Below are 13,224 nucleotides of genomic sequence, written 5' to 3'. Positions count from 1 at the left end.
TCTTAGACTTGAAATGACAATACAGGTTCTGGACAACTTTATCAGCTTAAAAATGTGTCAAAATCGGTAAAACAATTTCATGTTGCACGGTTTATGCAGCTCATCGTCAACCAGAATCTCCACATTCAAGGCTCTAAATCAACAGCTAATATTTCAGTGTTGTCATAGTATTTTTTACAGGCATTTCTGCTGTATTTGAGGTTACCAAGAAAGAAACCACCACAACAAGCTGTTGTAACCTAGGGCAAATGTAGTAAATCACAGAAACGTCCACGATTGTTGCAAATGAACTAAAAGGTTCAGTTCTCGTTTTCTTCTTTCATACACAAGTTGGAAGCAGGGAGTCTTCGAACCTTAAATGTTGTAATGTCAGTTTCGGGGGCCTTCTGTTAGAGCTACCTACCTGTAAAGAGTGTTAGAGTGTTGATACGGTTCCCTCCAGGATAAACAGATGAGCATCTTAAATATCCAGCGTTATGCTGGCCTATAGGAATATTGTAAATTGCATATTCCTATTGGCCTGGGCAAGGCAGGGGATTTAAACCAGCAACAAAACCTGAGCTACCGTTCCCAGCAGAGATGCCCTGCTTCCCACCCATGTTAGGAGGATCAATCCAAGTTGAAGACACCACTTGCTAATAACCCATCATTTTAATTATTCTTCTATAGGAAGAAACATGAAATCCATGTCCAATATGAGACATTTGTCAGCCATTGTTTTAGTGCGATACCAAGCAATTCTTTAAAATAATTTTCAACTTAAAGTGACTTGTGTAACGTGGAGGTCTAGAAAGTAAGAGACCTGAGGCCTTGTACTTTACAATTTTGAATTTGTCAAATAGTGTTATGTATTCCTGTTAAAAAAAGCCATCATAATACCATTATAATTTCAGTTAATTTGTTGATATGAAAACACTAACATGTACCCATAATGACATTGTTTGCCATACCACTGCTGCTTTATAAAAATGTATCAAGATGCTTACAGATAAGCCAAGTATGCAAATGTACATGAAACCATATGGGGAAAATGCAGTTTAAGTCATTTAAGAACTACTTCAACAAAGCACTAAAATAGTTAGAAAGGGAAAAGGAAGCGAATCCTGTTGTAATTTGAATTCTATTTAAAAAATTAAAAAAATAAAGAGACTTAATGACAGTTGCATCTTTAGTATCAACTAGCTGAGAGACCCAGAGTTGCCCGTGAGTTAAATTTCCGCTATATGGGGGGGGGGGGGGCGACAGTGGACAGGAGGGGGGGGTCCCCACCCCCCACCCTACAGTGTCACACACACACAGTGTCCCACACACACACACATATGTCACCTCTCCTTCCGGGCGCCGCGAGGGAGGAAGGGGTCCTTCCGGGCGCTGCCATCTTAGGTACTCGGCGCCGCCTGCCTACTGCCTGTCCCCCCGCCGGGGAGGGAGGGAGAGAGGGAAGGAGGGAGGGAGGGAAGGAGAGAGGGAGAGAGGGAAGGAGAGAGGGAGAGAGGGAAGGAGAGAGGGAGAGATATGAGAGCGCCGGGGGAGAGGGAGAGAGGGAAGGAGAGATATGAGAGCGCAGGGGGAGGGGGAGAGAGAGGGGGAGAGGGGGAGAGAGAGAGCTGAGCGCCGGGGGAGGGAGAGAGAGAGAGCTGAGCGCCGGGGGAGGGAGAGAGAGAGCTGAGCGCCGGGGGAGGGAGAGAGAGAGCTGAGCACCGGGGGAGGGAGAGAGAGAGCTGAGCGCCGGGGGAGGGAGAGAGAGAGCTGAGCGCCGGGGGGAGGGAGAGAGAGAGCTGAGCGCCGGGGGGAGGGAGAGAGAGAGCTGAGCGCCGGGGGGAGGGAGAGAGAGAGCTGAGCGCCGGGGGGAGGGAGAGAGAGAGCTGAGCGCCGGGGGGAGGGAGAGAGAGAGCTGAGCGCCGGGGGGAGGGAGAGAGAGAGCTGAGCGCCGGGGGGAGGGAGAGAGAGAGCTGAGCGCCGGGGGGAGGGAGAGAGAGAGCTGAGCGCCGGGGGGAGGGAGAGAGAGAGCTGAGCGCCGGGGGAGGGAGAGAGAGAGCTGAGCGCCGGGGGAGGGAGAGAGAGAGCTGAGCGCCGGGGGAGGGAGAGAGAGAGCTGAGCGCCGGGGGAGGGAGAGAGAGAGCTGAGCGCCGGGGGAGGGAGAGAGAGAGCTGAGCGCCGGGGGAGGGAGAGAGAGAGCTGAGCGCCGGGGGAGGGAGAGAGAGAGCTGAGCGCCGAGGGAGGGAGGGAGAGAGAGCTGAGCGCCGAGGGAGGGAGGGAGAGAGAGCTGAGCGCCGAGGGAGGGAGGGAGAGAGAGCTGAGCGCCGAGGGAGGGAGGGAGAGAGAGCTGAGCGCCGAGGGAGGGAGAGAGAGCTGAGCGCCAAGGGAGGGAGGGAGAGAGAGCTGAGCGCCGAGGGAGGGAAGGAGAGCTGAGCGCCGAGGGAGGGAAGGAGAGAGAGAGCTGAGCACCGGGGGAGGGAGAGAGAGAGCTGAGCGCCGGGGAGGGAGAGAGAGCTGAGCGCCGGGGAGGGAGAGAGAGAGCTGAGCGCCGGGGAGGGAGAGAGAGAGCTGAGCGCCGGGGAGGGAGAGAGAGAGCTGAGCGCCGGGGAGGGAGAGAGAGAGCTGAGCGCCGGGGAGGGAGAGAGAGAGCTGAGCGCCGGGGAGGGAGAGAGAGAGCTGAGCGCCGGGGAGGGAGAGAGAGAGCTGAGCGCCGGGGAGGGAGAGAGCTGAGCGCCGGGGAGGGAGAGAGAGGCGTGTGTGTGTGTGTGTGTGTATGTGTGGTGTGTGGCCGAGGGGGAAGAGAGTGGCAGTTGGGTGACGTCAGACCCACCAATCTGATTGGCCAGAGGCTGAGGACCAATCAGATTCACCGCAGATAGCACTAACCTTTCGATTTTATATATTAAGATGTTAGTGATGGCTTCCTTTAGCCCTTCCCTTTTATATAGTGTCACCGCCTTCAGCAAGACCTTAAAGCTGCAGTTCAGTCTTTTTTTTTTTTTAGTTTATTTTTATACTTCAATAGTTTTATGTGGGCAATCTCTAATTACCTAATGAACTGCATAGCTGCCGGCCAATTCGTTCTCCGTCTATTGATCGGCAAAGTTTGACGACATCTTTAAATATGAGGAATGTAAATCGTTGCTATAGGGACAAGCATGCTTGTTAAAATAGAAGAATACAAGAAAAATGGTCTTTCAAAGTTGTTGTTTTTAAAACAGAAAATGCTAAAAGTATTTTTTCTTACTACAGAACTGATTTATTAAAAAAAAAAACACATGCAGGATATTGCCTGAACTGCAGCTTTAATGCACCACTAGTTCTAAAGGCTGGATCTCCTTTACTGCTTGGTGTCCTGAGAAGGACTATTAACCAATTAACCAGATGAGGGCACCAACAGGAAACAAGTCATTTCTAGTTCCCAGTGAGAAGAAACCTTCATTTCAAGAACACTACCAAGGTGACATTGTAATTTCAAATAGATTTGCTTTATTGACCACTTACATTTGTTTAACAATTTTCAAAATGCCTTTTTTTGAAGTGAAACTTCTTTGCTGGCACCTACCTAATTCTCATAGGACTAAAACTCCTTCATGTAGATGAAAACGCTCGCAACAAAAGTTCCTTCAGCTCCAGCTGAACAAAAAAAAACAATATATATAGCAGAGACAAACTACAGTTCCAATGATGCTTTGGGGTGCAGGAAACTCATCATGCAGTTCAGAATGGTGTGAGAGTTTCTGTCTGTCTGAGGTGAAGGGGGGGGGGGGGCGGGGGATGGGGTAGTTTGAAAGAGTGTAAACAAAAGGAACAGTGTTATTAGAGGAATTGAGTAGGAAATTAGAGGAAAAAAGGAATGAGTACATATATGAAAGTGAAAATAGCAACAAAAAAAAGTCATCTACCATTTATAATAAAAAATAAAAAAAAAAAGAAGGACGGGGTGTGCCGAGCACAAATTTCTTTGCGTTGTCACCGAATTTGTATTTTGATTTTTATGAGTTTGATTGACTGAAAGACGAGTGTAACGGCATTTAGATACATATTTTGGATTGTAAAGTATCTAAATGCCACGTCTTTCAGTCAAACTCATAAAAATCAAAATACAATTTCAGTGACAAAACGCAAAGAAGTTTCACTTAGAACACGCATGCCCGGCACACACACTCTTTTTGTTAGCCAAGTGGTACAGAAAACTAAAGATTGTTATTGCTTCAAATAGTAATACCACCTAAAAATATGAACCACAAAATAAGCAGTCCAAGCTACTCAGTAGATGGGAGATTCACTGCTAAGAAATGGACAAACTGGCAAATTTGTGAGAAAATGTTCCCCAATTTAAAGCTGCAGTTCAGTCAATATCCTGCGTGTGTTTTTTTTAATAAATCAGTTCTGTAGTAAGAAAAAATACTTTTAGCATTTTCTGTTTTAAAAAAAAAACAACTTTTAAAGACCAATTTTCTTGTATTCTATTTTAACAGCCATTTGCTAAGGCACTGCCCCTTCATGTCCTGTCACAAGCCCTGGCACACCCCTTTGTCAGCCCTGCCCTCCCTCTAGCACTTCAGTGCAGGATTGCGCATGAATATTCATGAGCTTCCACTGACAGACAAGCAGAATATAAACAGATCCCTTCACTAATTATGTCACCAAATTTCGACCTATCAATACATGGAGAACGAATTGACCTGCAGCTATACAGTTCTTTAGGTAATTAGAGATTGCACACAAAACTATTGAAGTAAAAAAATTAATTAAAAAAAAATAAAAAAAAAAAAGACTGAACTGCAGCTTTAATACACCAACTTTAAGAGTTCAGGCAATTATTTTCCAAAACATGGCAAGGTTACATTGTCGCAATAAACAAAAATGTATACTTTTTGTCTAGAGAACAAATACCATCTGAACTAATGTTACGATTTCGTTGCTTTATATTTCTGGAATGTGTAACACCACTACACTTCCAGCTGTTAAAGCAGGAGGGTTAAACTCTTCCTCATGGGATAAAATGTTTCCATGAATGGACCATAGCATTAAAAGATTTGCACCAATATGTGTCAAGTACACAAAAATGGATGTAAGGATATATTGGTTAGAGGATTAGAAATAACAGAATTTTTTTTAGGAGCCAGTGTGCATGACACAAACTTCTCCGTCACCCCCTCCCCGCCACACTATGCGCCCAGAGCTACACGATCGTCAGCCGACGCTATTGCGATTCCTGCACTCTGGTGCAGGAGAACAAGGGAGAGCGACAGGGGGCATGGCCGTGAGAGGTTCACCCTCATTGGCTGAACCACTCCTCACGTGCCACTGTAAATCTAAAATTCCCTTGACTTCAGAGATTTTGGTAGCTTTGTTGCTGCGCATCGCCGTCGCACATCCTAAATGAGCACCCGCGATGGCGCGCGCCAGTACTGCAATTGCGTCCTTAATTGCAAGGACGTGGTCCCGGAGCGCTGTTCTCACCTCAACCGTCTCCCTCCCCTCTCTCCGCCAGACTAAGCAGCAGTGATGACAATACATCGGTGCTCAGTCATGCTTTCTGCTTGCTCTAGTAAAGCATGATTGAGCGCACTGCTGCCAGTTGCAGCAGTGACAGGTAAATCAGCACTATCAGGGTCAGGCCGGAAAAGGTAGGCACCAAGGATTTTTCCATCCCTGGTTAGAGGTGATCTTAAAGTACAAAAATAAGAGCATACCTGCAACACTCAAACAGCTGACACCAATAGTGGTCAAACAAAGCAATTTAATGCAAAGAGAGGAAACAAATCTCAAACAGCGTATTAAACAGGCAGCTATCAAGATGCAGTTATTCAGACAAATACTCCCCAGAGAGGGGTATAACCAGGAGGAGGGGGGACAAGAAAAACACACACTACAAATATCATAATAAAGTGGAAAAAAGTGCAACACACTGCCAAAAAGACAACACAAAAAAGAAAAAACACAACCCCCAAAAAATCATGGGGGGTGGCTACGTCTCAGGCACTTAGACCTTCTGGGCCCGTTCCCACATAAGAGTGGTTCTTCCCGTCAGGAGGAAAAAAGGTGCCCCGTAGCGACAATGTAACCTGTGAATACTTAGGCTGTGTCCATACAGCCTGCGCATCAGTGATGTCACCCGCGTGAAGCGGGTGCATTTTTTGGACATGGTAGACGCACCATGGGGGGCGTGTGACATCACTCAGCTGATTTGCCCTAATTGGGCAAACAACTCACGTGACCTGCCTGCCGCACCAAGAAATTAGTTCCAACTGATTTCTTGCGCAACGCGCGCCACCTCCTGCTGTCGCGGTCTATGTGTGCGATCAATGCCTTAAGGCAATGTGATAGCGCTGCATGCAGACGCCTTTGAATGATCTTCGGCAGCTTGGACAACATCTTCGTTAGTAGGAAGGTGATGTAGAAATGATCTAACGCTGCTCTGCAGCTCATCACCCCACCATCCAGCATGCAAGAGGAGTGCATCTCGATAGTGACCTGTGTAATATGCTGTTTATGAGACTTGTTTGCTCTCTTTGCATTCAATTGCTTTGTGTTTGACCACTATTAGTGTCATAGCTGTTTATGAGTGCTGCAGGTACTCTTATTTTTGTATCAGTCTAGGGCAGAGGTCGGAAACATGCGGCTCCCGAGCGGCATGTGGCTCTTCCAGCACCTACATGCGGCTCTTGCAGGTTGCCGCTCCCCGGCTGCTGCCTCTTACTGTGTGCTGCAGGGGGGCCTGGCCGGCGATGGTTGGGCCTCCATTTGCCGCCCGGCATCTCCAGAGCTGCGAGGCTACCGCCTGCACTGTCCCACACTAGGTCTTTCTGATGCCGACGTGCACCATTAGTGTGCGCCGCAACTTCTGGAGCGCGATGATGTCACAGAACTGCCCGGCGTGGGATAATGAGGCAAGCAGCTGGGGAGATGCCGGCCGGCAACGAGAGGCCCAACCAGCGCCGGCCGGGTTCCCCCCGCAGCAGAGCGAGAGAGGAGCGCGCAAGTACACAAACTGTTTTGAACAGAAAAACAATGACTCTTGATTCTACTGATCTTAAAGAAGGATCCAGGATGAAGAGGAAAGTAATATGAAAGACTCAAACAAATTACTTCTGTTTGCATTTAGAGTGAAAGCGAAAAAATATACTGAGCAGTCTGAGCCAGGGTTGTGTGATATAAAAAATTTCAACCACAATAACAACAATTTAGAAATGTATCACGATAAATTTGTTAAAATAAGCCTGAAAATGTTCTAGTAAATCTAAATCAAATGTGTTCTAATAAATCTAAAAAGAAAAAATATATTTTTTGGAGAACAAAGGACCCTTCATTCCCAGACCCCTTTTCATCTCTGCACTTCACCTTTCATCACCTACACTGCTTCCATCACCCAAAAATCACCCCGTCCAATCCCTCTCACCCAGAGATACTCCCTCCATTTAGAAACACATTTCATTTATAAAATGTAAAAGATACATTAAACCGATATTTCGAGAATTAAAAATGGTCAAATAAAATCTGTTTGAATTAATGTATAACTTTTTCATAAAGGGTGAGTAATAGGATGTGGAGGATGTTAGTGTGACGGAAATGTTAGTATGAGAAATGGTGAAATGTGGCATAGCAGGGATGCGTTAAGTGCCCAGGGGGAGGATGGACTTAACAAAAAGGAAAGGGAGAGTAGTTCCTACCTTTCCCTGCTGCAGCACGCTGCTCACATGCTCATTCCCCATGCTGCCGATGTTCCTCCCCATCCCTTTAAGTCTGTGTTTAGAAGCAGGAAGGATGGGGGGACTCGGTCATAAAAAGAGTCAGAGCACAGTGGCAGCTTCAAAGCTGCACCTCTGACCACCAACATTCCGTAATATTGCGATAATTGTCATCTCCCATTTCGGCATTCCGGGAGATTGTTACCGCGATATTACTAAATATCGGTATATTGTCCAAACCTAGGCCAAAGGTGCAGAAAGCATTAAAGCCATGAGCTGGTAGTCACCTGCAACTGGGTTTTGTTCAGCCAAAACAGATTGGGAACCAATGGGTTAAGGAAATTCTGCTTTAATGGACCAGTTGGATTAGAGGGGGAAGAGGGGGAATAGGGGGGAAAGGGGGGAGAGGGAGAGAGAGAGACACTAAACTCAGATAATGTTGGTACTTTTTAAAGTATTAATGCTACTTTCCTAGACCATGTTATCATAATTATGCCATTTTCCATTCCAGAGATAGAGCTGATTCTCATGGATGTGTTCAAATTGTTGACAAGAAATGAAACAGTAACAAAAAAAAACAAAAAAACGCAAAAGGAATTTTTAAAATAAATGTGTTATGCTTGGGGAACAATACATTTGAGGAAGTTGTTATTGTAAGGACAGTTTATTTTTAAAGGGAGCAAATTACATTGTTGTACAATTTCTGAAATAAGTGGGACTGCTCCCACTAATAATATTTTTGAGATCATAAGATTGGTGAATCCATTTTATGGCCACCTACAACCCAAAATAATGGAGTGGTTTACCCCTCCAATTACATTCCAACTTGTTTGCATAGTTATTTCAGTTTGAACAGAAAACAAAAGGATATAGAAAAATATAGTCGTGAAAGACTTTTATTAAAATGTTTAAAAGGAATTTAATAATTCTTAGAACTGCAAAAGTACATGATTGTTCCAAAGATGCTTTTAAACATTACAAGTAAGCTTGAATATTAGCAAGTTGTAATATCAGGTCATGTTAAAAACAGAATATCCTAGAAATTAAATGACCTTATTGAAATAGCTATGTTAACCTCAAAGAATTGTTTTGGCTTTTTTTTTATTAATAATAATAATAATAATAATAATAATAATAATATTTAGTAGTAGTATTTATTATGCACATGAACTGAACAAAGACAAACTCTGTGACAATTTCACAGACCACAAAAAATGATGGCTTAAGCAGGCTTCACAAATATCCTTTGTGTCTGAAAAAAAACAAAAAAACTACAGAAAGAAAAAATATTGGACAAAAACAATTCCAAGTTAGGTTTTAATAAGTATAACGCTCCTTTTGCATTTTTCAGTTAGTTAAATAAGAAAATGTATTATTGGTGCATAATTAACAGGCAACTGTGAAACAAAACAGGCACAGTAAGTAAATACTATGGAAGGTTAAGACTCACAAATACCTCAATGAATGCAATGAGATTGACAGTTACAATAAAGGCATTTCAAACTACACTGATGAAATACAGAACTTTCAAAGCATTAGATAGGCACTGCATTAGAGGAGTGGCATGCAATAAGACAAAGAATGAGAGGATTTATAAACAGATCTGTAAATGACCAGACATTACTATTAAAATAGGTTGGACGGAGCAGTTAGACAACACAAAATAAAATTCTTAAAAACAAAATATTACCTATTCTGTGACATCTGGAGAACAATTAATATTCAGAAAAATTGTTGTAGGTTTAACAACTATGATTGTGGGCAAAAAAAAAAAAAAAAAAAAAAAAAAGAAGGATTGTAGAACTGAGGGCAATTCCTTGCCACCGAGAAGTTCAGCATTATGCATTTATTAGATCATCGCTGAAATGGCACAAAAGAATAAAACTCAGAATGACACCTTTGTACAGACATTATTTCACAAAGAAGCAGGTCACCACTGCACAGATGCATTGTTGTAAAGTCCATGGGACAACCAGGAAGTGAATTAATCACTCAGCAATAGTGTGGATAAATTGAAAGCAAAGTTCACATGTACCATACTAAACAGAGGATGGCTAGTCATTTTTAAATGGAATACAACAATTTATTAAAATGTACAAAGCCAACCTAATTGGTTATTTTTATATGAAAATTATTTGTTTAAAACAGCCAGGAAAAAACACCCTCCCATAGAGCTACCATCACCTTACCTATTCCCACAGATAACCAGGAAAAAATAACTCCATTGAGAGTTACATACTATATAAGCTCTTGCCCAAAATGTTCTGTAAATAAGCCTCTTAAAAGGTGGTTTGCAAAGCAGTTCTCACGTTAAAACATTAACAAGTGCATTCAAGAAAGGCATTAAGAGACCAAAAAACACTACAATTTTAACAGTGACTTGACACTTTCTCCCTGCTCAACCCTGCATAAAGGACACCCACAAATCCTATTCCGCACCACAACATTTGCCAACATATCTACTTCCTGTAGAGACAAACATGGAAGAAAAAAAACCAATGTTCTAGGTTAGTAGAGATGTAAGGATATTACAAGAGGTTGGTGGTAACCGAGCCATTTCGCAGCCTCTGCCTTTACTCCACCCAGTCTCCTCTCTGCTTGATGGCTGCACGCAGACTCCATCAATATGATCCCGACAAAACCACAGGGACCAGCTAAGCTTTAAAAGCATCATATTTACTTGAAATAGCACAAGATACTCCAAGTCGGAACGAATTATTCTTAATAAACATGTAGATTGATCTAGACCAATTCACTGAAGAAAATGATACCTCCTAAGAAGAGATCCTCCCTCCCCCACGACTAACGCTGAAGGATGGTTTATTAAATAACAAACCATCCCTGCTCTGAGCATCCACAGGGCGATCTGACAGCATCCTCTGCATGAACAGGTGATATAACCAATGCATAAAAACAGGGTGTGCACGGCAAACACACCTCACCATGAATCAGCCGCCTCCCACTCCCTCCCTCGCACAATTCATCTATAGGATAATCTGATTTTTACAGCATATAAAATCTTTAAAAAAATACAAAAGAATGAGAATTTGTATCTAGTACATTGCCACTCCTTGAAAGACCAAAAAGGCACTTCACAGCTGAGAAATACATGCAACCCTTACACACACACCCCAACATCCACTGCAGAGAATGCGACTCAGACATCTCTCCCAGACCGGATCATTAGGATATGGGTGTCGCCTTTTCATGAGTGTACATATGGATGATTCTAGAAAAAAATAAATTTTAAAAAAAAAATAGATTTTTTTTTTTGAACCACTGAAATATAAACTTGACATTCAACATATGTGTCAAATTTCCATGTCCTTGATGCAATATCCCAATCCTGGTACCTGTTCCTTTCAAGTCAATAGACAATTATCTGAGCTGGAACAAAATGCACTCTTATTGTAGGCCTCACGTTCACCTGCAAAAGGTGAAATGCGAGGTTTTTTTTAGAATTTACTTAAAAAAAAAAAAAAAAAGGGTGATTTTCCCTGATCGCATCCGTGTGTTTTGATGACAGCAGAGCTAATGGCAGCACATACCACCCGTGGCCTTGTGTTGAAAGCAGATACAATAAGGCACCTCTGCAGGCGAATCCCAAGAGACCCCTGCTATTTACACCATCCAACTTAAATAAACATGCATGATGGCCACCAACACCTATACACACTCCCTATTATAGGACACCAACAGGGCATTTCTCCCCTCCCCCCACAGTAAAAACATACCACGAGCCAAAAACGTGGCCTGTTACAGTCTACTACATAAGCAGAAATACTAACCAGACCCCATCAGCATTGCCTATTCCAATACCTCTAAAATAGCCTGGGGTTCCTAACCTGACACCCCTTCCATGCAGCAGCCAGGCATAGGACAAGAAACGGCGAGCAAAGCACCCAGGCTCGTGTGACAATCCCAATACAACCGGACCTCCCCCCCACCCCGAGGGGTTCACATATGACCCCGGTGCCTCCCCTGCCCCCCCGCGGTCTGTGTGGAGTAACGGCCGCCGGCCGCCATTTTGAGAGAGAAGATGAAGGAGGGAGGAGGCGCACAGGGCTGCAGCCACATCGTCAAAGCCAGGGCCCGACACCTCCCCCAGCCTCCATCATCTACGGTTACAATGCACATATACAACTATGGGAAAGGGGGGGGGGACTTACCGTGAGGAAGCACAACCACCACACGGTGTGGAGAGAAGGTGGGGGAGATGGAGGGTGATGCCTGCCCCCCGCTGCTGCTGCTGCTCACTCCGCGGTCGGCTCCTCTGGAGAAAGGTGTTGGGAAGGGCGGAGAGGTATCCTGCCTCGCGTAGAGGGGAGTAATGGTAGACAAGATGGAGGTTGGTCAGGCGCAGGAGGCGGAGCTTATGTTTTTTTTTGGGGGGGGGGGTCTTCTCTTATTAATTATTGTTGTTGTTGTTGTGTAATCCTCCTCCTCCTTCCCCTGTGTGCGTGTCCCGCGCCCTGTGCCCGTGTCTCGCCTCTCCTCGCGCGTCCCTCCCGCCGGGCTCTGGGCAGCCGCGCTGTCACCGAACGGAGCTCAGAAGCGCGATGACGTCATATCAACCGCTGTGAGGAGGGGAGGAAGCAACCCAGCGACCGGCCGGCGGCTGAAGGAGAGGCTTGGCGCAGTGCGCATGCGCGGGGGAAGAAAATGCTGCCAAGGCGTGGACGCCGGGGGAGTGGGAGGAGGGGGGGAGATGACAATGGCGAGTGACGCAGGAAGGGCGGAGTGCGCGTGCGCCCTTATGATGTCAGCGCGCTGTCCCGCGAGCCGTCGGTGACAAACAAAAAAATAGAGGCGCGCGCGGCTGGGCGTTCAAGAGAGGGGGTGGTGGAGGGAAGCTGTTATTGTTATACGATTGAAACCATTGCCGTTCATAGGAACAGGAAGGGGAAATTAATTGGATGAGCATGGTAACGCGTTATTAAAATATATATATATATGTGACAAATACCGTATTGATAATTACTAAACAAATAGTGCGTGTAACAATGCTCTTATGACGTCAGCCGGGCGCGCGCGAACTGTCACACGTGTCTCGTTGCTTAGTAACCGGATACCTAGGCCTGGCTTGTTGCTCTTCTCTAAAGCCTGTCAGAGTTATGCACAGGGGTTGTTTATAGAGCATGGGCTGGAACATCTTCAAGCCTGTCCTCTGACCCACAAAAGACCCAACAACTGTGATATTTTGGAGCAAAAAAAAAATAATTTCAGTTAGAATATTGATGTTTGGCACTATAAAGTTTGTGAAAGCACAAAAAAAAAACACAGCAGCAAAGCACACCTTACAATTCAATGTTGACGCATATTATTAGTATAAGCCCTAAAATATTAAATAAAATATATATGTAACGGTGTTTCCCCCGACCCTCTGGGAGATTCTGCCATTACACGGTGTCTGATGGTGGGTACCTGCTGGCTCACACTAGATTTGAGTCTCCGCCAGTGTTCTTGGAGAGAACAGGGCAGGCTTCAGGGGTACATTTCTGATCTCTTATCTCTTTAGGCTAAGTCCCCGCTAGCGCTGAGTGCGCCA

At 44.9% G+C, this 13,224-nt stretch overlaps 1 protein-coding gene across 1 annotated transcript in view; it reads right to left on the bottom strand.

Annotated features, from left to right (window-relative positions):
- Positions 1 to 12,326, bottom strand: part of PAFAH1B1 (platelet activating factor acetylhydrolase 1b regulatory subunit 1) — an 88,453-nt gene extending 76,127 nt beyond the window's left edge. The window contains exon 1 of the mRNA XM_075594369.1: positions 11,846 to 12,326. The gene's annotated coding sequence lies outside the window, so the exon portion shown is untranslated. The remainder of the gene's footprint in view (positions 1 to 11,845) is intronic.
- Positions 12,327 to 13,224: the final 898 nt, after the last annotated feature.

The sequence above is a fragment of the Ascaphus truei genome, chromosome 3 (genome assembly GCF_040206685.1).
Source record: "Ascaphus truei isolate aAscTru1 chromosome 3, aAscTru1.hap1, whole genome shotgun sequence".
Classification (NCBI taxonomy): domain Eukaryota; kingdom Metazoa; phylum Chordata; class Amphibia; order Anura; family Ascaphidae; genus Ascaphus; species Ascaphus truei.
The sequence above is the reverse complement of the archived record's forward strand: the minus strand, read 5'-3'. Positions and strand labels throughout refer to the sequence as shown.